Raw genomic sequence first — 27,276 nt, forward strand, 5'->3', positions numbered from 1 at the left:
TGTATTTAAATAGTAGGGGAATTAAGTAAGACAAGAAATACACCTCATCTTCCAGGAGCTTACCATCTGGTTGAGATGGACAAATATCACAGAAGTCAAATAAATTATAATAAAGGCAATAAGTGAGCTAAGCCAAGAAGTAAGGTTTTGAGGAAGACAGTCACCATGGGCCAGAGCTGTGGAGCTGAGCTCGAGCTGGGCCCTAAAAACAAGCAGGATTTGGTTTTTAGAAGAGAAGATCTAGTCCCAAAGTCAGAAAAGTGCTTTGGGCACCAGCAGGCAGTTAGTCCCTCAGAAGTAGAACTTCCATTTTGCAACCTCTACTATGGACCTGGACAGGATTCAGAGAAGGGGTTTTATGAAGGTTTGATGTGAAATAAGAGCAAAAGAAGTATTTCATTCCTTATGAAAACTCTGGAATACAAAGATTATATTGTCAGCCTCTATCATGATATGCAGACCACCACTACCACAATCACCATGACAGTCATCACCACCACCTCCACCCTCCCCCACTGCCATCATCACCTCCATCCCCACCACCAGTAACAGAACCACCAAACCATACCCATCACCACCACCACCACCACCACCACCATCATCACCACCACCATCACCATCACCACCACCACCACTCCACCACCATCATCACCACCATTATCACCACTGCCACCATCACCACCACCACCACCACTTCATCACCATTACTATCACTGTCATTACCATGACCATCACTATCATCCCCTCTGTCATCACTACCACAACTACCACCTCTACCTTCACTATTAACACCATGACTATTACCCACCAGCGCCTCCTCACCATCATTATCACCTCCAACATCACTACTCTCAACATCACCACCACCAACCCCACCAGGCAAAACTCCTAACTTTGAGCCCAGATGATAATGAAAACGAGTGGTCCTCACTCTAAAGCCCATACCAGTCTAAATGGGGTAAGAGATTTATTTCTCCTGTTCTTTAATGTGAGGCCAACTGGGAGGTGGGCTGGACCCCAAACAGATCTACTGGGAACACTTTGTCTGTCCACCTTGTGACAATTTGTTAAAAGTTGATGTCACAAAGAAAATGTAGTTAAAAGTTACTTGCCTGACTCTGAGCCAGGTTCCCACCTCCAAGTGTGCCTGGCAAGCTGAAGAGAGATCCTGTTATTCACAGTTCCAGGAGGTGGGGTGGTGGAAGCGACCATGGAAAGGAGAGCTTGAGAGAACCTGGCAGACAGGGGCTGTTTCTCTCCCACTCAAAGCAGCCTACTCCCTTCAGGCAATAGACAGTTCTGACTTCAAACCCTAGTCAGGGATAGTGCTGCATGAGTAATGCCCAGAAAGAGTCTATAAATGGTTTCTTTCATCTCCTGTTGAAATGAAAGAACGAGAGAGAGAGAGTAGAAATGAATTGTATTCCTACTGCAGAGAGTTCATTTGATAAATAATGTATATATAGTTTGCAGTAATAACTGCTCTTTTCCAATTCAGCATGTGTGGGTGAATTTTGACATATACTCTCTGTATTTCTAACAGACGGTGAATGACTGGTGTCTGGATTGGCATTATGAAAGGCAGGGCAGACCGCTAACATTTGCTGTAGTGTCAGAAAGGTTAATCTGGCTTTTCCCTTGAGCTGGGGGCAGGGCGCTTTGCCTTCCAGTAGAGATGTGCAGAGGGAGGGAGGAGGCAAATGGGGGGTTTGTCATGCCTAGGCTCCTAGGAATGGGTGGCACCTCTGCCAGCAAGGTGGAGAGACCAGGACACAGGTGGGTGGGGAAACATGCGTGCTGAGAGTCCTGCCCTGAGGCCTTCTGCTAGCTTCCTTTCTTTTAGCATCAAAGCAAGTCCAAGAGACCCACTGGGCACTGGAGGGACAGCAGGGAAAGCACCCAGGCTTTCCTGCTGGACTTCCCCAGAGACCAGGGGAGGGCCCCTGGCTCCTACAAATAAGGAGGAAGCACTGGAATACAGGAAAGCTCTTCCGATGCCGCCAGCCCTTGGATATCAGGGAGACAAACCTGGACTCAAGTTGGAGAATTAGTAATTTGATCATCCTATATTACCTTCCATTTTGCCTCTAAAACAAGTGAGAACTCATGTTTTTTTACAAGGATTTTGGCTTACGAAGTATCTTCACGCATGTTATCTCGTTTGATCCTTACAACAATGGGGCAGGAATGGTTACCCTATTTATAGATGAGGAAACTGAGGTTAGGAAAGGTTACTAACTTGTCCGTGGTGGCAGAGCAGGTAAGATGAAGAATTCACTCAAAATATGCTCCACATTAAGTCTTCTGACTCTAAGTTCAGTGCTTTTACTACTCAAAGTTGACTCTCTAGAAATATTTCTCTTTGTATGTGTGGGAAGGATGCGCACATGTGAGCACATACATGTAGTGTGTACACATGGGTGCACATATGCACACAGAGATGCATGCATACACATACACATATGTGTAGCACACCCACACACATGTGTGTACACCTGCATGGCTGAAGCCTCAGGAGCATTCCCAGGAGGGGAGGGTTTCTGCTATTTGGTTTATTTTCCTTCACTTCAGTGAAAAATCACTCAAAGCCTCAAGAATCACTCGTCCGGGCCCCAGATGGAAGGGTGGAGCAACCTGGAAGCTCCAGGAAATGATTTCCACCCTGCAGGGTTCTGCAATTCTGGAGAATCATGATCCATGGCCTCTTTTAGCCAGTGACCTCCAATTGGAGTTCACAGCAGTTGGTGGCTACAATTTGCTGGGACTAAGCTTTACAGCACTCAGTGTTCAGGAAGATGTAATTTACCTCACAGGAGGGGCAACTTTGCTCCCAAGAAAATGTTTTCCCTCCCCTGGCTCACCTTTACATTTAAGGAATCACTCTGAGAGATGAGAGAGTGTCTAAAATTTTAAATAAGAGATTCACTTCCCCAAAGATTAGATAACATTAATGTCAGAGCTGAATTGTGTTTTTCTTAAAAAATTCTTTTCTTGAATCTCCTCTCAAAAAACCTACCAGGAACTTTCCATGAAATAACAGAGAACAAATTCTCTACAGCTAATATTTTCCTCCCCACATCCGTCTTTATTCCCATCTTTTACCTGGATTTTTTTCTGCAACATCTCCTGGGAAATCTTACTTCTTATTTTCAAGTTTTTATGGTTTCTACTCATCTTTTTTTTTCCTGACAATTTTTAGTTTTCTTTTAAATGAGACCTTTTCCTTCTTCCCCCCATGAATTTGCAATGTTTTCTTTGGATATTCCCTTATTTCCACCAGTTTGTTTGCTTTTTCCCCACCCCCGCCCCTCATCTCCTGGGCCTTTCCTAGTCTTATCTTTGTGGTTTCTCCTCTGTCCTTTGCAGGGAGTTGTTCTTGGCAGAATGAGGGCTTTGGGACTAGGGTGGACATGAGTTTGACTCTAGCCCCTACCATGCTAATGGAAGCGTGACTTTGGTAAGCCCTTCTTGCTCCTCTCACAGGCCTTGTTTCTAGACTTGAACTACAGGGTATCAATATCTAGAGTTGTTTTGAGAATTCAGTAAGGTTCCTGTGTGGAAGCACCAACCCAGGACCTGACACATCATAGGTACCCACAGAATGTCCAGTTGCCCTCACCACTTTCTCTTTTAACTTAAAATATGTCCACTTCCAGTCTGTTTCTGATTCATTCATTTACCTGGATAAGGTTGCCTGGGTTAATCAGACCACATAAAGGTGGAGATGTGCTTAATCTGGTGTATGTGAGAGATCCCCAACTAGATGGATTTGATTTGATGCCAATTACAATGGAAACACAGAAGCAACTTAAACGATGAGGGAAATTATGAGGCTGAAGTGCACCAGTGATCAGTCCCTTCGCACTCCCTGTGTGTACTGAAAACATTTTGATAAATGGGACAGAAGAAAAAAATCAAAATGTGCTGCTTGGCTCAAATGAGCTGTCATCGCCTGTGAGATAAAGATGTACTTGTCCAGGGAAGTCAGTTTCTAAACATACACCATCATTATGCTCAATAATAATATACACAGGCATTCTCCTGAGTTCTTATTTGGCAGTGGCCAACACGCCAAGAGCTGATCTTGCTTATTTTGTGTATTTTGACTCTGCAGTAAAACAAGCAGTCTCAATATTTGGGTTCACTGGGAACAAGTTCTGGAATTATAATGATGATTAAGTGGGAGAACATCCGTGTTGCCTTACAACTTGCTTAATTCATACTGACAGTGTGAGTTTGATGACTGGCCAATAATACCACCCCTAATGTAAATAAAAACACCTCACCACCAACTAAAAAAATAGCAACAGCAAAACAAGGACATCTGATCAGAGACCAGGAGCAATGGCTGAAAGTTTGTAGGGGAGGGGCAAAAATTTTCACCTTTGAGTGGGAGGGGTTTTTTTTTTAGTTAATAATCTGCTTTGCCAATAGGATAGTTTCTGTTTATTTGACACGGTGATAGACCGTATTTTAGAAGCTGTTTCTGTAGAATGCAGAATTATGTTAGGGTAACTTTATTGGAAGAGGAAACAAGTCAACAAGTCAGGGGCCAGAGCAAAAAAGCAGTTTTCTCTGAATCACATTGGAGAAAAATCAGTCTTAAGAGATTCTGTGCCTTTTTTTCGTCTATAGGAAGCCTTCAGTCCAAAGCAAGAGCCCTGGAGGCAGCAGGTGACCTGTAGGTAGGGCTTCATTAGATTCACTTACACCACCTACTTGAAAGTTTCAATAGGAGCTCTGAATTCCTCCATGTTTTCCATAGATTTCAGCGCATTGCTGGTTCTGTTTCAAGAACTCCATTAAATATGCTCTTGCCAGCACCCTCAGTCTTTCTTCTTTTACCATCCTTTCAATGTATATACACTTGCCAAAAGCCAAAGCATGGGCAAAGCCAATTTAGCAGCTCAATGCATGGTCAAGGAATTAGGTTATTTCTATCTTCTTGCACTGACATTCTTATCATGTTGGCTTTTGTTCTCTATCTAGACTCCTCTTAACCCCAAAATAGTTGCCACAGCTCCAATCATTACATCCTTACTCAGCACTATGGCCATTGTTTGCAAATAGGGCAAGAGGAACTTTCCCTTCCTTATATCCTTTTTTAAAAGTGAGAACATTCCCTAAAGCTGATTCACAGCTCATTGGCCAGAATTGGGCATGTGTGCATTTCCATGATAACTCCTTGAAAGGGAGATTAACTCAAAGTAACCATCATCGGTTTAGATGATCAAGACTCCCCATTCCCACCAGGGGCTCAATTGGAATTCAGCCTCCACCTAAACTGGTTGTCTTCAGGTATTTGAACCAAATTAGGGTTCTGCTACAAAGAAGGAATGAAAGTAGGCTGTTGGGGAGATACCCACAGAATATATGCTTTCCAGTGGAGTTAGTTAACATAATCAAGAGTATGTAAAGCAGGAGGCTGCCAAGGAGTGTTGTTCCTTTCCTCTCTGGTCTGACCTGTCTCCGGATTCTTGAATCTGAAGCACGGGTGTGCTGTCAAAAAGAATGTAGTTAACATACAGTTGTTTATTCTGAATAATCAGTCCCCTTGATCCTTGTGTGACTAATAACTTCCCTCACAAGATGTAAGCCACAAATCTCTTCTCCCTAATACTAGATAGAAAGCTTTGAACTGAAAGGGGAATAATCAAGGAAAAGAATTATTTGATAATAGGACAAATCCCAAATGTGTTGAACTCAAGACTTCTGAATGAGAACTAAATCCATTTTGCCCACCAGATTAAACAGACATGGGTTAACCTTTGTCCTAAGAGCTCCAGGGCCTCAGAAATCCAATATCCAGAATTAAAGTATTGAGTAAGATGTGAATGTTCCCAAAGAAAAGCAAGAAGCCCATTAATAAAGCTGGTAGATGGTACAGAGCCAGAAGACACTGCCAGCTGCAAGGAAAATAGAAGTTACCAAAGGGACTACAAGTGGAGAACTAGGAATCAGCAACGAGACGGTCCGAAGTTGCCAGGACAGCTCACACCTCAGGGGAAATAGCACCCAGGACATAGGCATTCAAGCAGCTGGGCGTTTTCTGGATTGACACTGGACCATTTCTTAGTGATGGGCTGAGCAAATGTTACAAAGAGAAAAGACATAAGTGAACAACAGTTCCTGTGAGCTGAAGTCATTTTCTAGAGCAGAAAGGCAGCCCTTTTGAGACCTTCCACTATCATATTGTGTTAACAGGGGCCAGAAAATGCTCATTATAATAGATAACATTTGGTTTTCATTGTCTTCTGCCCTAACAATTAACTTAAATTTACCCTCCGCACCCTCCCCCCCATTCTAGTAGCAGGGAAAGGGCACTGAAAGTGAGGACAATTATTCAAATGCCGGGTTTGAGAAATCCAGCCACCAGCTTGGTGCTGGGGAGTAGCCTTTGCCACCCGAAGGCTTTGTCTGTGCTGGAGGGGAGAGCGCAGAGGGCTGTTAGCTCTAATGTGCACCCGTCCTGCCCTGCTCTTACTGAAGTGGGCACTGAGACCAGGAAGGCCTGGGAGGCCAGTACGCAGATTAGGTGTTTGTTTCTGAGCTTTCACAAATTGGAGAAACATCAGCGTGCTCCAGTGACAGCCGGGTATCCGAGGAGGAATGAGCAGGGGCCCCTCTTGTCCTGGAAGAAGGTCCTATTACACATAGCTGTTCAAAGTTTGGCCTTAATTGAAATCCCAACTCTGCTACACATACTTTAAGAACTTGGGCAAACTCCTTTCCTTCTGTTAGCCTCAGTTTCCTGATCTATAAGATGGGGATAATAATACTGCTGAAATTCCCAGATTGGAAGTGTTAAAAAGAATAACCCATGCAACCTTTTTAGTTTGCCTGGCACATTGTAAGTGTTCGATAAATACCAGCAGTTATTTTATGCCAGTCAATGGGATAAAATAAGATTTGATGACAAATCTTTAAGCAGATTTCAAAGCATATCGATCATAAGCAGCTAAGTGCCCTCATATGAGATTTTTTTTGTGTGTGAGCTCTTTCAGAATTAAGCAGGTGCTTGCTTTTCCCTCTGGAAGTGGTGCAGCCTGCTTGCCAGTCTCTGCATCCTCCACAGGTTTGGCTCTGCTCAGGATTTTAGGATCAAGACTCCAATTCCTGGCACATAGTATGGGACACAGAAGTATATGCTGAAGGAAAGTAAGAATAAAAGGAAGAGGAAGGGACCGAGGGAGTGAAGAAGTGTCCTTGCTGTGGTACAGCATTGCCCAAGGCCCAGGCTGACCTCCAGAGCCAGCACTGGCCCCCTGAACTGCACACCCAGTGTGGTCATCTGCTCACCCCTCTGCCTCGGGCTCTTTAAGGCCCTCAGTAAGCAGAACTGCTGGTTGACACAACCATTGGTGAGTCCCAGGGTGCAGTAGAGTGTCCTAAGGTGGCTTTCACTCAGTCCCTACCTTTTTGTTTCAACCCTATTTCACCAACCTGGACCCGGGCTCCACAGACTTGACAGCAATTTTACCTCTGGTCTCTTGAATTTTCTGTGCAGAAGTGGCCTTTCCACCTTTGCGCTAACAATAGAATTTACATTGCCTGAGCCCCTCCTTGCCCACCTGTGGGCATCACACTGGACATTATTATGCCCTTTAATCCTCAAAACAATCCTGGGAGTTAAATTTTGTGAACGCTTTGTTAGATGAGAAACTGAGCCTTTGAAGGGTGTAGTGACTGGCTCAGGGCCACACAGCTAGGAATCAAAAGCCAGTCTCCGGCTTCAAATCCCACGTTCTAGTAGCTCTGTAGCCTCAGCTTTCCAAGCGAACACTGACTTGGTTCTTAGAGTTCCCTTAGGCCTCAGGAAAGACTTCCTCTTTTTCCAGTTTTAGATCTGTGGAACCCGGTTTTCCCAGCTGTTCGCTGGGCTGCTGTCTTGACTCCATGCCTCCTGCAGTCCCTCCATCTCCCAGGGGATCTTGGCTGCTCCACGCTTGGATCTCACCCCCAGGGATCCATGTCCTGTCCTAAGTCTCTGCACAGGGACTGGGCCCTGCCATCATGGCTGTTTTCCTAGGCAGGCCACAGTGTCTACCTACTGCCTGTGTGGGGACTACCCGTTATTGATCCACTTATGTCAGGAAATTCTGTTTCTTTCCCCAGACCTCTGATGCCCACTGTTTGTCAGAACAACTGCCTGGCATTGTCTGGCCTCTGGAGAACTTGTTCAGCCTGACAGATTGTATGTCTACCCCCTGCAACTGCATCTACGTGTCACTAGCCCCACCGGCATGGTCCACACCCAGCAGACAGATGGCCTGTTTAGAAATCTGGGCTCCCTTTCCCAGCTAGGCTGCCCAGCAGTACACCAGCTGCCGAGCCTCACATTTAGGATGTGATCGAGTCCACAAACTCCCCAGCCCCTGCTCTCTGGGTCCTGATTAAATGGTGGCAGAGATGGGAGAAATAGGCCTTAACCCCTGAATCCTCAGATGTGGGAGGCTGGGATTCCAGGACCTGGCAGATGATTAATAGGCCTGGCATATTAGATTCGACCCATCAGGGCAACATTAAATGTGATTTATGACTTGGTTTTAATTGAGATTTCACTGGATTATCATTCAATGCCGAGAGCAGACCTGGACCCGTATTCCTAAGTGTCCCAGGAGTCCTGTGCTCAGAGCTGGGAGAATACGTTCTCCCTGAGGGTGACATCCTTTCCCTCAGGGTGAGGCCATGGGGAGCCTCTTGCTCTGCCTGCTAGAAAGGGTCAACCTTGGAAGAACAGCAAAGACAGAGCTGTTTGTCTTCTGCTCCCCCATTTCCCTTAACCCTTTTAAACCATGTTCAAACCACATGCTGACCTCATTCACAAAATAAAACAATGAACTTGATGAAGTCAAGGTGTGAATGGCTTAATGGAGCATCTCCATTCTGAAAGAGGAGGGACGAAGAAGCCAGTGCTCCACTCTGAGGAATGACCTTTCCGCTGTGGAATTTCAGAACACCAGGGAGATGCCTGAGGGGCTTGCCCACCAACAGACATGGAGACGCTTGAGGTTTTGGAGGTGGGAGAGGAAGTGACATGGCAAGTCTCGAGGTGCATCCCCCCACCCTGGGGGCTTTAGACTGTAGCTGCGGTGCTATTAAGACCATCGCACTGACATACTGATATCCGAGGGGGTAGGGGGACGAGGGTGGGAAGGATGACAGGGAAATATGTGGGAATTTTCTCCCACCCCCACAAGGCTGCTCTCTGACCTCCAAGTGGGCAAATTGGGCTTAAATGACATTTACTGAATTTTGGACTGCATTGGGCAAAGAAAATTACTCGTTAATATATAAAGCATTGCATTTCCCATAATGTGAACGCCAGTGAAAAATGGATTCGTGTCTGCTTCACAGAGAGAAACTTGCCTTTAAAGTACGAACATAAATGTGTCCTTAGGGAGAAAGGGAACAGCAAATTAGATAGAAGTTTGCAATATGATATGGCAGCAGAGAAAGCTCGTTCTCAGCCCCACGCCTGCAGAGACGCCAAGCTGAAGGAGGAGGGCTGCATAGGAGCAGGGACCCCCAGGGCAGGGCAGGGGGCCTTGGTGCTGGGCTGCTGGGCCGCTTGCCTTCCTGCCCGGAGACCTTCCCAGGTGTGAGCCCTCACTGCTGCCGACCTGGTAAAGGAGCCCGCACCATGTTGGGGGAAGGGCAGGTGTAGGGAGTATAGATTAGGGTTTGGGTCCCTTCTGGTCATCTCTGGGGAAGTTACTCACCCTCTCTGAACCTTAGTTCCCTTAACTGTATATGGATGGGAACAACAGTATTTCCCCATGGACTTCTTGTGAGACTTAGTTGAGATACTGCATGTAAAGCATCTGGCATGTAATAGTCCATTGACTTTCCTTTAGAAACTCCCTTAACAAAACATGCTTGCTGATTCCACTGTTGTTGAGATATGGCTCCTGACCACAAGCAACACAGAATATTGTTCAAAGTACCACAGAGACGTGGGGAGGAAATTATGGAAACACAGACTAGGTGGAATTAATCCAGTCTGAGGACATGGAGAGGAATCTGAAGTTATCAGGAGAGGGAGACCCCTGTATTTAGGTCTAATGTATGAGCAGGAACAGCCAAGGGAAGGGGCACTCTAGACAGAGGAGTGGCAGGAGCACAGGCCTGGGGGAGAAGCTGCCTTCCGGTGTGGAGCTTCAGGGTGGCAGGAGTGCGAGGTGGTGTCCGGCAGGGGCAGGTGAGCTGAGCAGGCTTCCAGCCGTCAGGCCAGAGAGGGTTGGGGTTGAACAGGGCAGGCTTTTTTGAGTAGTAAAAGGGAACTGCTGAAGGATTCTCATCAAGAAGGGGAACATGGATCTGGCCTGAGGATGCTGGGGGCAGAGCAGCTGGCTGGGAGGCTCTGGCCGCAGAAGTGCAGGTGCTAGTCAATGAAGAGCAGAAATAGAGTGTTGGAATGGGGAATGGAGACATTTTTAGGAAGTGAAATAGGCAGAAAACAGGCCTGAGGAAAGAGTCAAAATGACCTTCAGTCTGGAGATTGCCACCAGCTGATGGAGAATCAGGAAGAGGAGCATCTGGTGACTGGAGTCTCAGGGCTCGGGCCCAGGCTTGCTGAGTCTGGAGGGCCAGCAGGGCTGCTGGCTGGAGACGAGCAGCGAGTGCGGCCGTGAAGAGCAGGACTGCAGACATGCACTGCCTTTCTGCTAGATGTTCAATGAAGAATAAGGCCTGGCCTCTGCCCTTGAGGAGTTCATGGTTCTGCCGGGAGGCAGATACCCAAACAGAAATGGAGAACAGTGGTCTCATTGCCATGAGGACACGACTCAAAGGGTGATTGATTATGTGTGTTGGGTCAGAGAAGGCTCGGAGAACAGGAGAGTTTTGAGCTGGACAAAAGGATGCGTAGAAACTCACCAAGAGAGGGGTTGAGGTCGGCATTTAGGGCGGGGCTTCCCAACGGCTGGGGAAGATAAATAAAGACACACAGGAACTGGAGCATTGGTACTGGGGGCTGTCCTCTTGTGGTCAGACTGGGGTCTGCTCTGGTAACTAGGGGAACAGGAGGTAAGAGGACACAGGAGGTCTAGGGGCAGACTGTGAAGGTACTTGGGAAGCAGGCTAGGAGCTCTGGCACAACTCGAGAGGATGTGAAATCTGTCTAACAGTCTTAAATATGGGGGACCTTGGTTTCAGACAAATTTCTCTGCATCAAGGTAGTGCACAGACTGGAGTAAAGCGATACTAAGGCTCAAAACATGGAGACCAGCTTGGCAATGACTGCAGTGGTCCAGGTAGGGGATGCTGACGGCATCAGCTACTTTAAGGCAAGTGAGCAGGATAGAAAGCATGAATGCAAGGGACCCTTCAGAGGGAAGATGTGTGGTGGCCATCACTAGGTGGTAGGGAAGTGGGCAGGGATGTCTGGAAGACTTCTAACCAGGATGGTGGTGTGGTATGATTAACTATGAGTAAAATGTGGAGAGGTGGGAGTACAGAGAATGAGTTCAGTGTTAGATATGTTGCACATGAGGAGTCTATGGAGAAATCTAATAAGTAGCTAGAAAGTGGATCTGTGGCTCAAGAGAGAGGTTCAGATTAAAGACTTACCAGTGTAAGTATGATAGCTGAATCCTTGGGAATGGATTAGATCATCTAAAGAAAATGTATACAGTGAAATGAAAAGGAGGCAGAAGATGGAGCAGGGGAGCATCAGCATGCCACGGGCCAGCAGAGGAGGGCGACATGCAGGAAGAGCAGGCCAGAGGACTCAAAAAAGAATTGGCCTCAAGTAATGCCCCTACAGTTGGAGAGAAGCGTGCCTGCTCTGGACTCCCTCGATATTCCGAGTCTCCCTCTGACACAGGATGTATCTCTGGGCTTTGTTACTGTTGATTCACTGCTTCTCCCTTAGCCTCTGGTCTCCTGAAATCAGCAGCCATATCCTGCAACATGGTTGGCTGAAAACCTGGCTCACGGATGGACACAAGGTGGGAACTCGGTGAACATTTGCCAAGTATTTGGATATACAATGTTGCAGAAAGAATGAAGAAATAGGGTCCCTGAGTGCACTAGAAACTGTAGTGTTTTCTGCGTGAAGGTGGTGGGATGGTTGGACCAACTAGGAGTGGAAGGAATAAACCAGTCTGCATTGCCAAGAACAGGAAGTTCACCACTCTTGGGTGACACATCTCAACTAGACAATGAAGAGAGAAGAGCAATAAATACGCTGCAATTAGTAAAATGGAAGAACTGTCTTATGAGTCACGACAAGACTGAAGTAAATACATCGGACTGAGTAATGAACTCACGTATGTCCTCCCCTTCCCATCTCTGTACTTGTATCACAGCTTGAAAAAATACTTATCTGGGATCCTTGACAGAAACAGTGATCATGTCAGGCTGTACTTGTTGCAATATTAATAATTTGTGCTATATGTTGGCTTGCAATGTTAAGGAGATCCATAAAGCTGGGAAGGAATGACATCTCCAGGGAAGGCAGTGTCTGGTTGTCTGTGTCTCTTCTGGGTATTTGACTGATTTCTAGTATTTACTATGATTGGCTGAGCTGGTGATGAGTCAGGCCTCTCATTTGCCTTTCCAAACACTAAACGGCCACTGCTGAGGTTCCATCTCACAGCCCATCTGTGCCTGAGGATTAGGGGTCTCTAGTTTTGGAAGGTTTCACTGTACACAAGTTAAGACAGGGCATAAGATAGAAAGAGTAGAGGTGGGAAATATCATCATAAAGGGGGAGCTGACTGTTTTAGAATAAATGGTGGTCCTGGAAGAAATCACTTTTTTCTGGCAGGATTAGCCCTTAGTGCTTAAGCCTCACTCACTCCTCTTGAACTGTTGTATTTTAGCAGACAGGAAACCTAGTGAGGACTGTCCAGCTATCTGTAGACCAGCTCTGACTCCATCTCAGGCTCTAGTAAACCCCAGATGTAATTCCTTCACACAACTTCTTTCCCAGATGATGAATGCCTTTTCCTCCTCTTTCCATTAAATGTGTAGTATCTGTTCTTGTCAATACAGTACCCAAACATGCATGTGCACTCACATGCTGATCACTAGGACACCCTCAAAGATCCCCTGGCCCTCACTGTGAATTAACACTGCCCCGTTGATGGAGAAACACCGTGGGAGAAACCTTATCTTGTACATGCCTCTAACTGAACTGCCATCCATACCCAAGAAATGAAAACATCTCAGACCCTCTCCTAGGGAGTGGAATAAAACCAATGCCCAAATGTCTAAAAAGCTGTGGCAATGAGATTTGGATGTCTCTTACCCCTTGCCTTATTCTGCCCACTCAACCTACTGGGTAGCCATAGTGATGTTGAAGGGATAAGGCTGAAGAACTTTACCTTTGATTCTTGCACCCCTTTTATGTGTGAGCAGCTAACAGAGTGAGAAAATACAGTCTTTAATGTACAATTCACTCAGAAAGATCAATGGCAGCTTAACATGCATTTCTGTCTAATATTCACTTTGGCAGGTCTTTGTAATAAAAATGCTGGTTTTAATGAAGTGCAGTAAAATGAGAAGATTCATGGCTAGCCTGTGTGCTTTTATCACTCTTGCCTCCCTTTGAGCTGTCATAGCATAAGCCACTCTGTGGGAGGGAGGCAGAGGGACATCATTTCAGGAAACATGCACACACAAATTCCCTACTTCTGGAAAAATCCATATTACTGGTACATATATTTTGATTTAATTCACTTTATTTCACTAATATAAGGTTTTTCCAAAGATGTGTATTTGGAAGAAATTTGAGCTATGAGCCAAGTAGGTGGGGATGATGGGGAGAAGAGCTCTGTATTGGGCTGAATTGTGTTCCCCCAAAATTAATATGGTGAAGTCCTAATCCTCAGTACCTCAGAATGTGACCATATTTGTCAATAGTCTTTTATGAGGTAATGAAGTTAAAATGAGGCTGTTACAATGGGCCCTAATCCAATCTGACTGGTATCCTTATAAGAAGAGCTTAGGACACATAGGGACACCAGGGGCATGTGTGCCCAGCAGAAAAGGTCTTGGGAAGAGGCAGCAAGAAGGCGGCCAACCTCAAGCCAAGGAGAGAGGCCTCAGAAGAAATCAGCCCTGCTGACACCTTGATTTTGGGCTTCCAGCCTTGAGAAAAGAGATTTCTGTTGCTTAAACTACCCAGCCTGTGGTATTTTGCTAAGGCATCCTAATACATATAGCAAACAAATAGACCCGAAGCTTGTGATTGGAGCAGTGGACTCTGAACTCAGAAGAAAGTGAACCAAGGGCATGAGAAGGCATGTGTGCCCTGAATTGAGCACATGGGGACATCTGGAAACTTCTAGAAATAGAGAATGAGGGTGTTGGTAGTAGCAGTGATTCTTGTTTTTGAAAGCTTGAAATGCTGCCACTGGTAAGAGCTAGTAAAGAGTCTTCATAGATAAGCAGGCAGACAGGCACTCACTTAACACCTGTTGGATTCTGCTGACCCTTCCCTGACTGGCCTTCCTCTCTGCTCCCTGGGGCTGCGTTCTTTTAGTTTCCCACTGACTCTCCTCCAGAACTTCCCCCAGCATCTTCCATCTGATGTCCTTGCCCCTAGGGTCTACTACCCTGATTTCTCTTCCACCATTCTGCCAAAGTAAACATTTAAAAATTATTACATGTTTCTGATTATTATCTCCATTACTTCAGGGTTCGGAGAGGAGGTGTGGGTTATTGATGAGTTGGTTAAGGAATTGTGAGAAATTATATGGTAAGCATTATGGCTATACTAGCTTTCTGGAGGCAAGAGGGATACAAGCAGGTTCCTGGCACAAAAAGTATCTTTTTTGATCTTATCCTTATTATATATCTCCACCTTTATTTCCCATTACTGACAGTTTCTGATACACACATGCAGAATGCTTGCGGTTCTAGGGATGTGTGATTTGGGGTGGATGCAACTACATCTTTGTGCATGCCCTGGACTACTCTTTTTTCTTTTTTTAATCTGGGGAATTTATGTTCCTCTTCCAAAGTTCAGATGGCCTCCTTGAGGAAACTCTCCCTAATTACTGTCCAAAGAGAATGCAGAGCTCCTGAAGCACCCTGTTCTTATCCTGGGTAAGAAAAGAATACCTGTTCCTATCCAGCTTACTTACTCTCAAAAAATAAATACAGGAAGGAGAATCCAGGAAATAATTAGGAATTTGAAATCATCTAAGGACCAAAACTAGAATTTCTTCTAGAGTATCTGGCAACCCCTCAAAACTTCAACGATCCTATAACAAAACTCTATTTTTACAAGCTAGCCCTGCAGTCAAAGAAGGGTGCTAGAGTCAACAAAGTGAAGAGCTCTGTGGTAGTAAAAGAGAGCTGGACAGAAAGACCACTTACAACCAAGTGGCAGAATCAAGGAATGTCATATTGGTTTCACCCCAGAGCCATAAAGTCATCAACACACCTATGCATGGTAGCATGCTGTCTTCCCCCACTTCATTGCCTCTTGGACATCTGGGACACCAGGGACAAGTGCTTGGGGACCATATAACTCTCAGAGCCTAGAAGCAAGCTAGTGATCACATGATCACAGGCCAGGGAAACCTCAGGAAAACCAGAGTCTCTCTGAGTACCAGTTTATACATCCATAAAATAATCTGATTTATAAGATTGCCAGGAGGACTAAGCAAACACTGAAGGGCACGCGTGCTTTTCTAACTCAGAACACTGCACAGATTTAGGGTTTGCTTTGGGGCAGAAGGCTGCGTAGGTGGTTTGGGTCTTACTCACTCCGCTTCCCTGCCTTGACGTGTCACCCCTGCAAGCAGCTGACCCCAGTCTGCCGGGTCCTCATGCTGCTTGGTGACCTCCCAAGGCCTGTCTCCAAATCGTGCCCTCTGTGCCTCCTCTCTTTGGAGGTAGCTGAAACAATTCATGTTCCAGTCTCTCCCCATCTCCAAAGTCACACCTTCCTATCGAAGAGCCCACTAATCTACTCAATGGTCCTTTTTGCTGGAATGTGGATTAATTTACCAGCTAGCTAATTTTTGCAGAAGTATTAGTGAGTAGTAACAGCTCGGGCTAACCCCTCCTCTGTAAAGTGACAGAGATATATTACTTGACACATTATTCAAATCCCAAGTAGTCATCCTTCTGGGGATTTGAAACCCATAGAAGCTCAGGATGGAGGTTGTGGGGAGCAAAATCAGGGTAGTTGGTCTTTAGAGATCCGTAAGAGCACTGGGGGGCATCTGCTATCTGGCCTGTGAATAAACTGCAGGATCCTATAATAGGATTGCAGCTCTTTCCCCCAACTACATTTTAAAGAGACTATAATGGAAAGGTAGGACTGTATGGGAAAAGACTGCCAAAAGAATGGCTCTTAAATGTTTTTGTATTTTGGTAATACGCTAGCAAAATATAAGTGAAAAAAATCTGCAAGCATAAATGAGACTATAATAACCATAGATCATTTTTAGTTTTTGGGAAAAAAAGCACCATATAGATTTGGGGTGTTATTATTATGCATATAATATATATATATAGACATCGTATATTTATTCACAGTGAAGCTCACATATGTCATTCCCACTAATAACATTTTCTTTTCTAACTTCAGCGTAAAAGGAGGTATGCCATTTTCGTATGTTACACACGTACTCAGAGAAACCTGCTTAGAATATTTTTGCTGATGAAATTTTTCTCGGTTGTAACATTTATCTTTTTGACGAGCTCACTTCCTATAACCCCACGTGAACGATAATGTTTCTACCTCTCATTGCAATGCCATTGATACGTGGATTTTTGTGTCAACTGCTTATCTCAAGCATTAGCCAATTTCTCGTCTGTTTGTATTGTTTATAAAGTGCCAGACATACATGGTACTTTGCTGAAGCGTGGGGATCCAGCTCCCCGCCCAGTGGAGAGCACCAGCCAATAAAAATTGACAAGCCCGGAATACTGGGAGTAATACAAATACAGGACGGAAGATGCTGCTGGCTTGGGAATCAAGGGAGGCCAGTCAGGGCTTAGAGGATCTGAAGAGAGAGAAAAATTTGGAGGGAAATTAGGTGAAGGATGATCATATACCTACAGCACACACAGAGTCAGTTCTTACATAAACACAGAGTTGGAAGGAACCTGTAGAAGCTACCTGTCCTATCTCCCTGTGTGTTCCCCTCCTCCTGCAGCTTTCCTCAGCCTTGATCACCCCAATGGTGGGGATAGGCCATTTAAGTGAGGATCTTTGCAGAAAAACTTTAATCTCCAGCTGACTTCCTCTGTCACCCAGCATGCTTCTGAGTGGCTCATCGCCAATGCTGTCCCTTGTTTGGTTCCCAAAGAATGTAAATTCATTTGATTATTAGTGATAGCAAAAGCAATAGAGAAATTAAATTGCTATAAGTAGAGGGGCACATATTTCGATCTCACATTAAAAATAAACCATTTGGGGCTATACATAAATTACTCTCTTGGAATTTTCACTTCATTGACTAGTCTCTTCAGAGTGGATAGTTGGAAACTCCCAGTTTAATTTAAAGACATAGTTTTGGGTGAGAAAACTTGTACCAACTCTGAATGCAATGTGCCTACATTGCCCACATGGGGTGATATCAGTATGAGTGGAAGAGAAAAAAAGAAAGAAGGAACATGGAGGAGGGACTTGGTTGTATGAATTTAGAAACAAAGCAGAGTGCAATAGAGAGCGGAAATGAAGTCACTCCAGTGCGAATCCTGTTCTGTGATCTGACCTTGTGCAAGTCACTGAATCTCTCTGTGCTTCAGCTTCTCCATTTGATTATGCACCTTCTAAACAGTCAGTCACCTTTCAGTGAGGTTCAGGAGGTATAGCTCTAACCCTGAGGTGCGTTTTTGCCTCTGTGAATGAATTCCATCCTGCCAGAGCCCTTTGGTGACACCTATCCCCCTTCCATTTATAAAAAATCCACCTTTTGTACTTTCCTTCAAGCAGGCACCAGGCTGGATGATTAAGAAAGGCTGGAAGAACAAAACCTGGCTCAAAGTTCTCACCACTGTGGAAAAGGACTTCAGAGGACCTTGTTGGGATAAGGTTAGGTGGCTGCCTCCCTGTGGTAGGACCTGCTCTTGTTTCTCCAGGAATCGTGCTCAAGCCATCTGCACCCTCTTGTTAATTCTACTATGACCATTGTTAACTAGGCCACTGGGGCTCATTGCTGCCCAAATGCACACATTACAAGGAAATAGGACTTTATACGATGGTCACAGGCTAGGAACTCCTGGGGCATATGGGTTATGTTGACCTGCGTACTTTGGACATGTATCTTGTTTTGAGCCCCTTATGTACATTATTCCATTTCATCTTCACTTCATGATGGCAGCTTGACACTATTATTTCCATTTGACTGTGAGAAAATTAAGTTACAGAAGAGTTTTAAAAATTGTTCAAGATAACACACAAGCTAGAGCTGGGTCTCACACTCTAGACAATTTGTTCTCAACCACTGGCAAGATTTCACCCCATATTGACTCTGGTTCCCCAGTGGCCACAGGACCACCCCTCTTTGCTATAAGAAGAGCACCCTCTTCACTGATGGCATAACTCTTTGGTTTCCTTGAGGAATTTGGGGCAACTATTTTGCTAGCACTGGATTGGAATATATTCAGAAGACCCCTTCCAGGCCCAGGCCATGAAGGGTGCCAGTATCCCCAAGCAGAACTTGTCCATCCTCAGTCTCGTCTATGTCAAGGCAATTTGGTTATTCATGTGGGGACTCCCGAAAGGGGTAAAGTAGAAGTCATCCTCCTCTTCTGCCTTAGAATTTCAATCCTGGTGACCTAGTATCTCAAACTCAGCCCTCTCATTTCTCTAAGCTCTCTCTCCAAGGGTTTGCCAGCTCCTATTGCACGTGGTCTCCTGGCTGGACCTGGCAGCCAGAATTGCTGAGGTTGGCATTCAGATTAACCTCACATACCATTCTCAATACCAAGCTAAGAAAAACACCACAGCATGACTACTCAATGATCACTGACTCACTGAGTTCTAAGCCCTGAATCTGAGGTGTACATTTCGAAGGATCTCACAGCATCCCTCTGCTCTGCTTAGAGGCTGGCAGATTCCTTTGAAAACATTCCCAGCTGTTGCAGGTGGTCGCATTTTCCAGTGACTTCTGAGCCAAGCAAACAAGGCATACTAATTTAGGAAGATGCATAACCGTTGATAAATTTACTTCAAATCTCCAGGAATGGCATTCTGGTGAGATTCTGGGTAAATGTTAAGGTAGTCGAGACCTCCAGAAAATAGGCCACGTTCCTCAGAAGTTAACAAGGATGGGTGATAACACTAGCCAAGTGGGAGTAGGAGCAGAGGGAAGCCAGGAATAGCCACAGGGACCCACCTGCCCACATGTACTAAATTCTACAAGGGTCCCCATAAGCCTTTTCCTCGGCTTCCTCATGGCAACCCCAGGGCTGACAGTGACCCAGGACACCACCATGTCCATACTGATCCTCGGCTCTATTCTATAGCTGTAGGGTCAGGGGCTTGGGCATGGCCGGAGGCCATGCACATTGAAGGAACTCTGTGTAAAATTGAGAAAGTGGCACCGATAACTGGCCCAAGGATGAGCAGTGATGAACTCATGTTATAAGTAGAGGGAGGGATGGACTTAGTCAAAACTGTGAGCAGTAGTTTGTCTCCACAGCCTCCTTTCCCTCCCCTCTAGCTAAAATGACTAACATTTACTGAACACTTACACTATGCTTGGCACTGTGTAAAGTACTTTATATATTATATAACTTGATTTCCATAACACTATCTGAGGAATTGGAGGGAGGTTTAGAGAGGCAAAAAGCTCACCTGAAATCAAATACTAGTAAATTAGAGAGGTTGAGTTTGAACTCAGAGCACAACCCCCAAAGCCACTAGTTATACTGCCTTTTCTCTGACTTCCCTTTTTTCTCCAGGTACCTAATGTCTTCAATTCTATTTTTCTAGCCTTTTGCATCGCATTTCACTCCCCTTTCTAGGGGGCATATCCTGGACTACTTTTTATCCTTTTGTTAATCCACACTTACATGGTTCTGTATTTATCCACCCTGAGAATGTTTCTTTCTGATAGGATAAACTAGTTTCTGCTAAAGTGTCAATGACTACCAAGGAGTAATATGTTATCTTAAATTGAAAACCCACTGATTGTCATGGTGGATGACTGTGCTTTAACACCAAGCAGAGAGAAAATTGCCTATCTCAGGCTTTATGCCTGGCTCAGGGAGAGAGAAAATTTTAGGTTATGGAAAGGGGAGTGGGGCATTTGTCCTTGCATTCTTTGGACTGCATTATCCTACTAACTTGACATACAGTAAATGTTCAATAAATGTTTACTGAAAAATGACTGGATGAATGAATGAGTGAACAAAGAAATGAATGACCATGAAAATATCTAGACAGGATTGATGTATGTGTAATACTATGTCTGGACAGTAGAGGCCACTGTTAACATGTTCCAACATCTGTGCTAGTTAACAAACCATTAAAGGGAAAGTCTGGGACATGGAAAATTCTGTTTTCCTAAAGGTTGATTCTGGGGATAAGATTCTGAGATGAATTTCAATGTGCTTCCTTCCTTCACCAAGTCCTTCATCAGAGAGGTTTCAGGTACAGACAAGGGATTGTTCTCTTTGCTGCTTGGAGAAAAGGCAGGCCTCTTTTCCCCGGCCCTAGGATGACCTGCGCTATTGGACTGTCCGCAGACATAGTTCCAGTAGAATGATCAGAGTAAAAACATTCCCTATCAGAGTTTGTTCTTTTGGGTGGCTCTGGGGGACTGACATTGGCTAAACGTTACCTTCTACTTTTTTGGTGTTTTATGATTACAGCATTCCCAGAAGGCAGTATTCTAGGTGGTCCCCCAGCCAAAACCTTCATCCTGGCAACCCAGACAGGAATCTGGGAGTCCAGAGGGACCCAGAACTCCTCTCGAGGAACAGGCACATTGTTTTGCCTAGAAAGCACTATCCTGATGTGTCCTGCTGGGAGCGGGGGTAATATCTGTTCCGTCTGGCATTCCTCTGCACCAGGGCCATTTGAATTGTCTTAGAGGTTACCTCCTCTGTGAGGCCTCCCTGATACACTGTGCCTCACAGCCTCACCCCTGCCCCAGGCGTCGTCACATTATGTACAAACATAATGTGTAACACATAGTTTACTGTCATTTTCTGCATATGTTACTGTAAATTCTTCAAGAGGAGAGACAATCTTTCTTTTCTCTCATCTTTTAGGTCCTAAGAGAATGAGTGATTGAAGTCCACTAGGCTGCACTGTGATGCTCCAAATCAGCTACTAGGATGCCCAAATTAGCTAAACCTACTATTTAACTGTCACGTTACTCATGTCACATGGATGCAGAAAAGTGGAGGAAATGGAACTGCTCTTTCCTAACTTCACTCTGTGGCCCTTGCTATGATGACTGGAAGGGATAAAATCTTATTGCTGAACATAATGAACCACAGTTAATTTTATCCATGTTTATTTTCAGTTCTGCATGCACAACAGGAGACCCTTAATGACCATCCAACTTGTGTCTTATTAAATTTAAAAAGATAAAATGAATTGCATGAACCACAGCTTATATGCTACCATAGGCTAATGAGGAAAATGCTGATTAAAGTTTACTCAGAAAAGAACAGTAATGCTCTGTACCAAGCATAGCAAAATAAATGTACAGTGAGAGGATGCACTAAGAAGGTGAAGATCTATCCTCGTGCTTTCTAATTCTTAGTTGAACATATGCATGAATATACTGGCTAGGAACAATGCAATAAATAAAGAAGGTGAGACCCTCTTTTCCCTTCATGATTGAGTATAGGAGCCAAACTCAAGGGAACTTCTCTGAAGTTCTAGTGCCAAAGGAGCCAAACTTCAGGCTCGCCACCCTCCCAAGGCTGTATTTCTGCACTTACCCAGCCAGGAGAGGTACCAAGACCTCACCAGACGGAGACCTCACCTGACAGCTGTCATGGGGAAGCCTGCACTTCTGTTTTACAGATTAAAACTTGTTATGTCCCATTCAAGAGGTTGACCAATCACTCCAAACTGAATTAAGGGGTGCCTGCCCCTCAACTCACTGAGGATTCGTTTCAAGTCAGCTCCCCAAGTATTTATTAAACACTTTAGGAACCAAGGAGCTATGCCAGGTGACAGTGGTAAGCAGATAAGGGAACAGGCTACTGCCCCTGCCTTCAAAGGCCTTACAGTCCACTGTGAGAGGCAGACAAGCCAAGAGATGGTTAAAACATTGGGTGTGGTGACAAGGGATGCCCTGGAGCAGGGGGAGGGGACACCTGGTCTCATTTGTGCAGAGTAGGGAGTTAGAGGGGGAGAGAGTTTTCAAAGAGGAGGTGGAACTAGGCTGTCTTGGGATGAGTCCAAAGTGTGTGTCAGGAGCACTGTGAGGATGAGGAAGATACAGGGAACATGCCCAGCAAAGGGAGCCTCACCTGGAAAAGGATGGAGGCCCATTCCTGTACCATCAAGTACTTCAGTGGTGAGGATACAGAGGGAAGGAGGGGATGGGGATGGAGATGGATGGGGGATGGGGATGGAGATGAAAGGGAGGGGGTAGGGGTGGGGATGGAGATGGAGGGGGCATGGGGATGGAGGTGGAGGGGAGATGGGGATGGAGGTGGAGGTGGGATGTGGGGGAAGATGAAGGGGAAATGAGGATGGAGACGGATGGGGAATGGGGATGGAGATAGAAGTGAAGGGGAGATGGGGATGGAAGGGGGATGGGTGGGGATGGAGGTGGAGGGGGTATTGGATTGCAGGGGGGATGGGGATGCAGGGGGGATGGGGATGGAGGGGGATGGGTGGAGATGGAGATGGAGGTGGGATGGGGATGGAGGTGGAGGGGGTATGGGTAGGGATGGAGATGGAGGGGGTATGGGTGGGGATGGAGATGGAGGGGGGATGGGGATGGAGGTAGAGGGGGGTGGGGATGAAGGGGGCATGGGGATGGAGGTGGAGTGGGGGGTGGTGATGGAGTGGCCGTGGGGATGGAGGTGGAGGGGGGGCGCCCACAGGCTAGCTGCTGGAGGCAGGGCCTGATCTTAGGAGTTGGATTTAATCCTGAAGGACATTGTGAGCCACCAAAGGGTTTCCTGACAGATGGGAATGGGGACTGCTATTGAATTTGATCCTTTGTACTCAGTTTATAATGAATCAGGATTTTGGAGTTTTAAGGGGACAAACCTGAGCCAGTTGGGTGTAGAGGAGACTGGGCTTCTCGTTCAGGCCCGGTCACTGAGCTCCTGTGAAGCTCAGCGCTCTTGGCAGCTGGCCTCTGGGCCTGCAGGTACTGGGCCTGGTGCACACAGCTGCCAGGGACCCTTCTGCAGGCTCCCAGGGCCTCTGCACTGTTGTACCTCTCATCCCAGGTGCTGAACTTGCCGGTTTACTTGTCCGCAGGCCCCACTGGAATGTGAGCTCCTTGAGTGTTGCTCAGCACAGTGTCCCTGGTTCCCAGCACAGAGCAGGGCTCATAGAAGGTGCTCAACAAATACTCGTTCAATGACTAGGTGAGTGAATTAATGGACAGACAGGTGGGTGAAAGGTCACTTCGCTTCTCTGAGCCTTTACTTACTTTATTTATATATTGGTAAAACGAAAACCATCCCTATGAGCCTTTCTAACTGTGAAACTCTTCATTCGGACCCAGCACAGCTCCTGAGACCTTTCCACCTCCCCCCTCCTCCTCACCTTCTCACCACACGCCCACCTCCCCGCTTCCCCTGCTGAGTCCTGCAGCACTTCTCCCTCTCCTGTGCTGTTCTCTGGTTCTTCACTCACCTCGGGTCCCTGGCGGATCCATTCCCTCCCTGCCTCTCCACCCTGTCCCGGGGCAGGTCACCATCCCTGTGCCACTGTCCTGTTTCCTAGCTCTCCTGGTTTTCTCTCTCTCTCTTCCCCATTTCTTTCCATTAAGTCCTCCTTCCCTTTCCCAGTCGTTTTCATCCTCATGAAATTTCTACTAACTTAATTTCCCGCTTGGCTTTTGCTCCTGGCCCTTGGTTCTAACTGACCTCCAGAATCTTCTCTCCATTTATTCTGAACAGAACAAATTGGTGATGATAATGGCACAGATGCTATTTCAGCAAAGAAAGGCATAAAGAAGTACAGGATGTCTTTGAAGGGACTGGCAGGTCAGCTGTGGAAGGAAGGAGGGACACCACTCAGTTCATCACTGAGAATACCCTGTCCTTCGACGGAGCTTCAGAGAATTTGCAAGCATATGATGAGCATCTGGAGTTGCTCCTTCCAGAAAATAATATATCAGAAGTGGGAAAAATAATTATGTTTCCCTCAATGATCCCAGCAAAGATGTTTGCTCTCCTAAAGGACCTCAAGGCACTCATAAAACTAGGAAAACTGAGTTAAGTGCTTTTTATTAAACCATTAAGAGATTTTATTCAGCTAAGACAAATGTCTTCACTGAAGGATACAGAGTTTGATAGTATAGAAAATGCCCAGATGAAAACTTGTCTGAATAAATTAGACGGATGCATTTGGCATTTAGGGCTCCAAATGTCTGATTCTCTCCTTTAGTCCCAACCTGCCAACCAGAAAATGTTCTCTAATGCTGGACTTACTGAGGTTGTGGATGTAGCCGGGAGCAGGCATGAGAGGTCTTGACAGCCCTGGAGGTTTCCCAAACCGTAAATGGTTTTGTGGACTAAGATGGAAGTACCAAGGAACCCATTTTCTTTCCTCAGTAGCCAAGGACTCTCAGATCCCCCCGGCCTCATCCATTTCAGCAACTTCAGGGGGGCTGAGCAATACACCAAGGAGAACAGGACACTGGCAAACAGGACACTGGCAACACTGCCAAGGGCAGTCATGAATGAATTCACATCCAGCTTCAGAGCCCTCAAATCTCTGGCCTGCCACAAAATGCATAGAGGGTGTAGACTCAAAAAAGGCATATTTAAAGACACTTTCAGCTTTCCTTGTCATGCCTGCTGAACCTGTTGCAATGCTACAGCAGAGCCTTCTGGGGACGTCACAATTCCTCCCTTAGTGCTTTCCCCACTTTTCCAAAATGGAAAAAGAACTGGCCATGAGAATCTTGTATGCCAAGGGATTTAGTATAGTAATATTTATTTATAAGGAATAAAATTGAGCCAGGCACTATGAGCTTGCAATGGCTCAAACTTAATAATAGTAATAGCCAACATTTATTATATTTACCATGTACCAGGCACCATGCCAAACATTTTACATATAATTTCTTATTTTGTCCTTACAACAGCTCTATGAGGAACATTATCATTACGCTCCTGGGTGATTTATCCCACCCAAGGTCACTCTAAGGCACACTCATCTGATGACCTTCCCAACATCCCTTTCTTCGGGGACTGACAGCCTTGCTTCTGGGAATTGCTCTTCCCCTTTTCCTCCCCTCTACCCACATGGCTACTGTGCGAGCCGCCTGGTGTTTTGTGACTTGTTCCCTGCCAGTCATTTCCACGTCAAGGCATTTTTTATTTTTTGAATCCTGGAAGAGAAAGCAAAATCAGTCTGAAGTTCTAACGTGTGATACTTGGGACCTTCTGGCACATGACCTCGCTAGGAGAGAGTCCAGCGAATCACACATCCTGGAGCACACGGATAGCCATTAACTCCCTGGCTCCAGCTACTCCTGAGACCCAATTATTGTTCTTGGGTCCCACTGGCCACCCCAGTGTTCTTGTAATAAAAACTCTGCTTTAGTTGCTTCAAGTTGGTCTCAGGAAAGCAGGGCAGGGTTGTGGATATGGGCACGGCCTTTCGAGTCAGACAGCCTGAGCTTCATCCGGCCTCCATTAACTCCCGGTTGTGCAGTCCTAAGTGAGCCATTCTGCCTCTTGCCTCAACTTCACCTGAAAACTGGAGATAATCTCAGCACCTGCCACTGAAGATTTCCTGGGGGTTGTAATTCAGATAACATGCTTAGCACTATGCCTGGTACAGAGTGAGATTCCAAAAAACAAAAAAAAAGTGTTATTTTTAATACTAATTTTAATTGTTACTTTTATTTTTATCGTTATGATTTCCCCTGATCCTTTGTAGAATCACAAAGTTTTAGCTGTGGCTCTCTGAGGGTACTGGGGGTTTTAAGCTTATCACCCAGATTTTCAGAAATGCTCCTTGTGGAAAGGGCACAGTTGAGTGTGTAGATGGCTGTGGATGTGCCCGGGTGGGCCGTGGGGCAGGGGGCACTGAGCTGGTGTTTTCTTGCAGGCCTGAGGTTGGTTCAAAAATGAGAGCTAATAATATCTTCAAGAGACTTGCGTGCTCAAATTACCTCTCTGTGCAGACTGCGAGGGGTGTGTGTAGGAAAGCAGAGGGCCAGATGGATTTTTAAAAGGCTGAACTTCCAGGTTGTTGTAAAAAGCAGCCAGCAATGAGAGATCTATAAACCCTGGGAACACACACCACATCCCTGTGAATGGTGCTGGAAGGTGGATTAGGCATCGAGAATGAGTACTTTGCGGAACAAAGAAGTTTTAATATGATGGCAGAATTAGAAAATCCCCAGAACTGTTTTTTATGGGCAAAGTTGGGTAGGGAGAGAAGCATGGAGAATGAAATTAAATTTCTTGAAAGGCTCACCACTGAGGATTAAGTGCTGGTTGGAAGAGAGCACTAGAAGTCAGATGAGATTCGGGGATGCAGTGAGGGGCACTGGAGGGGAACAGATTCAATACAACCCTGACCAGTTTTTCTGCTGGGCTGGAAATTGGTTTAGCAGGAGCTGGGGAGGCCATCTTCACAGGCCCTGCACAGACTGGTGGAAAGTCAGGCAGACTGGGTACAAGGCTCAGCTTCAAGGTCTTCCCCACACCCCTCCAATCAAGTCAGTTGTGTTAGGGTGCTGATTATGAGCCCCAGTCGCCATTGGCAGTTCTAGCACAGATCAGTGTACCTGTCACTCAAGGAAGCATAAGAAGATGCAATTCTCTGAATCCCCATGCCACCAGGAAAGGCTGACAGATTACCTGTAGGACAGAGAATGGGAAGGGAATGCTGCGCCTGTCCCCAGAGGGTAGGTGGGACAAGGGTGGTGGGGTAGGTGGGAAGAGAAGGTGCCTGTCCTTTGAGGAAAAAGATGGAATATTTGGGGTAAAGGAACAGGAATCCTGGGGACAGAGGGCTGTTTAGAGTTAATGGGATTTGAACCTGCAAGTGAGTTTGTAATCTACCCCAGGGAAAGCGAGTTCTGGTCGCCGGATACAGTGGTGAATATGTCACAGCTCTAGAATTTCAGTTCATGGAGGACCTTATTAATTCACGTCTTGGCATCTTTACATATATTTTGGACTCCTGCC

General features: G+C 45.8%; 1 protein-coding gene across 3 annotated transcripts in view; it reads right to left on the reverse strand.

Annotated features, from left to right (window-relative positions):
- TNR (tenascin R) overlaps positions 1 to 27,276 on the reverse strand; it is a 383,067-nt gene that overhangs the window by 121,995 nt on the left and 233,796 nt on the right. The gene's annotated exons all lie outside the window — the stretch shown is intronic.

The sequence above is a fragment of the Manis javanica genome, chromosome 11 (genome assembly GCF_040802235.1).
Source record: "Manis javanica isolate MJ-LG chromosome 11, MJ_LKY, whole genome shotgun sequence".
In the NCBI taxonomy this organism is placed as follows: Eukaryota; Metazoa; Chordata; class Mammalia; order Pholidota; family Manidae; genus Manis; species Manis javanica.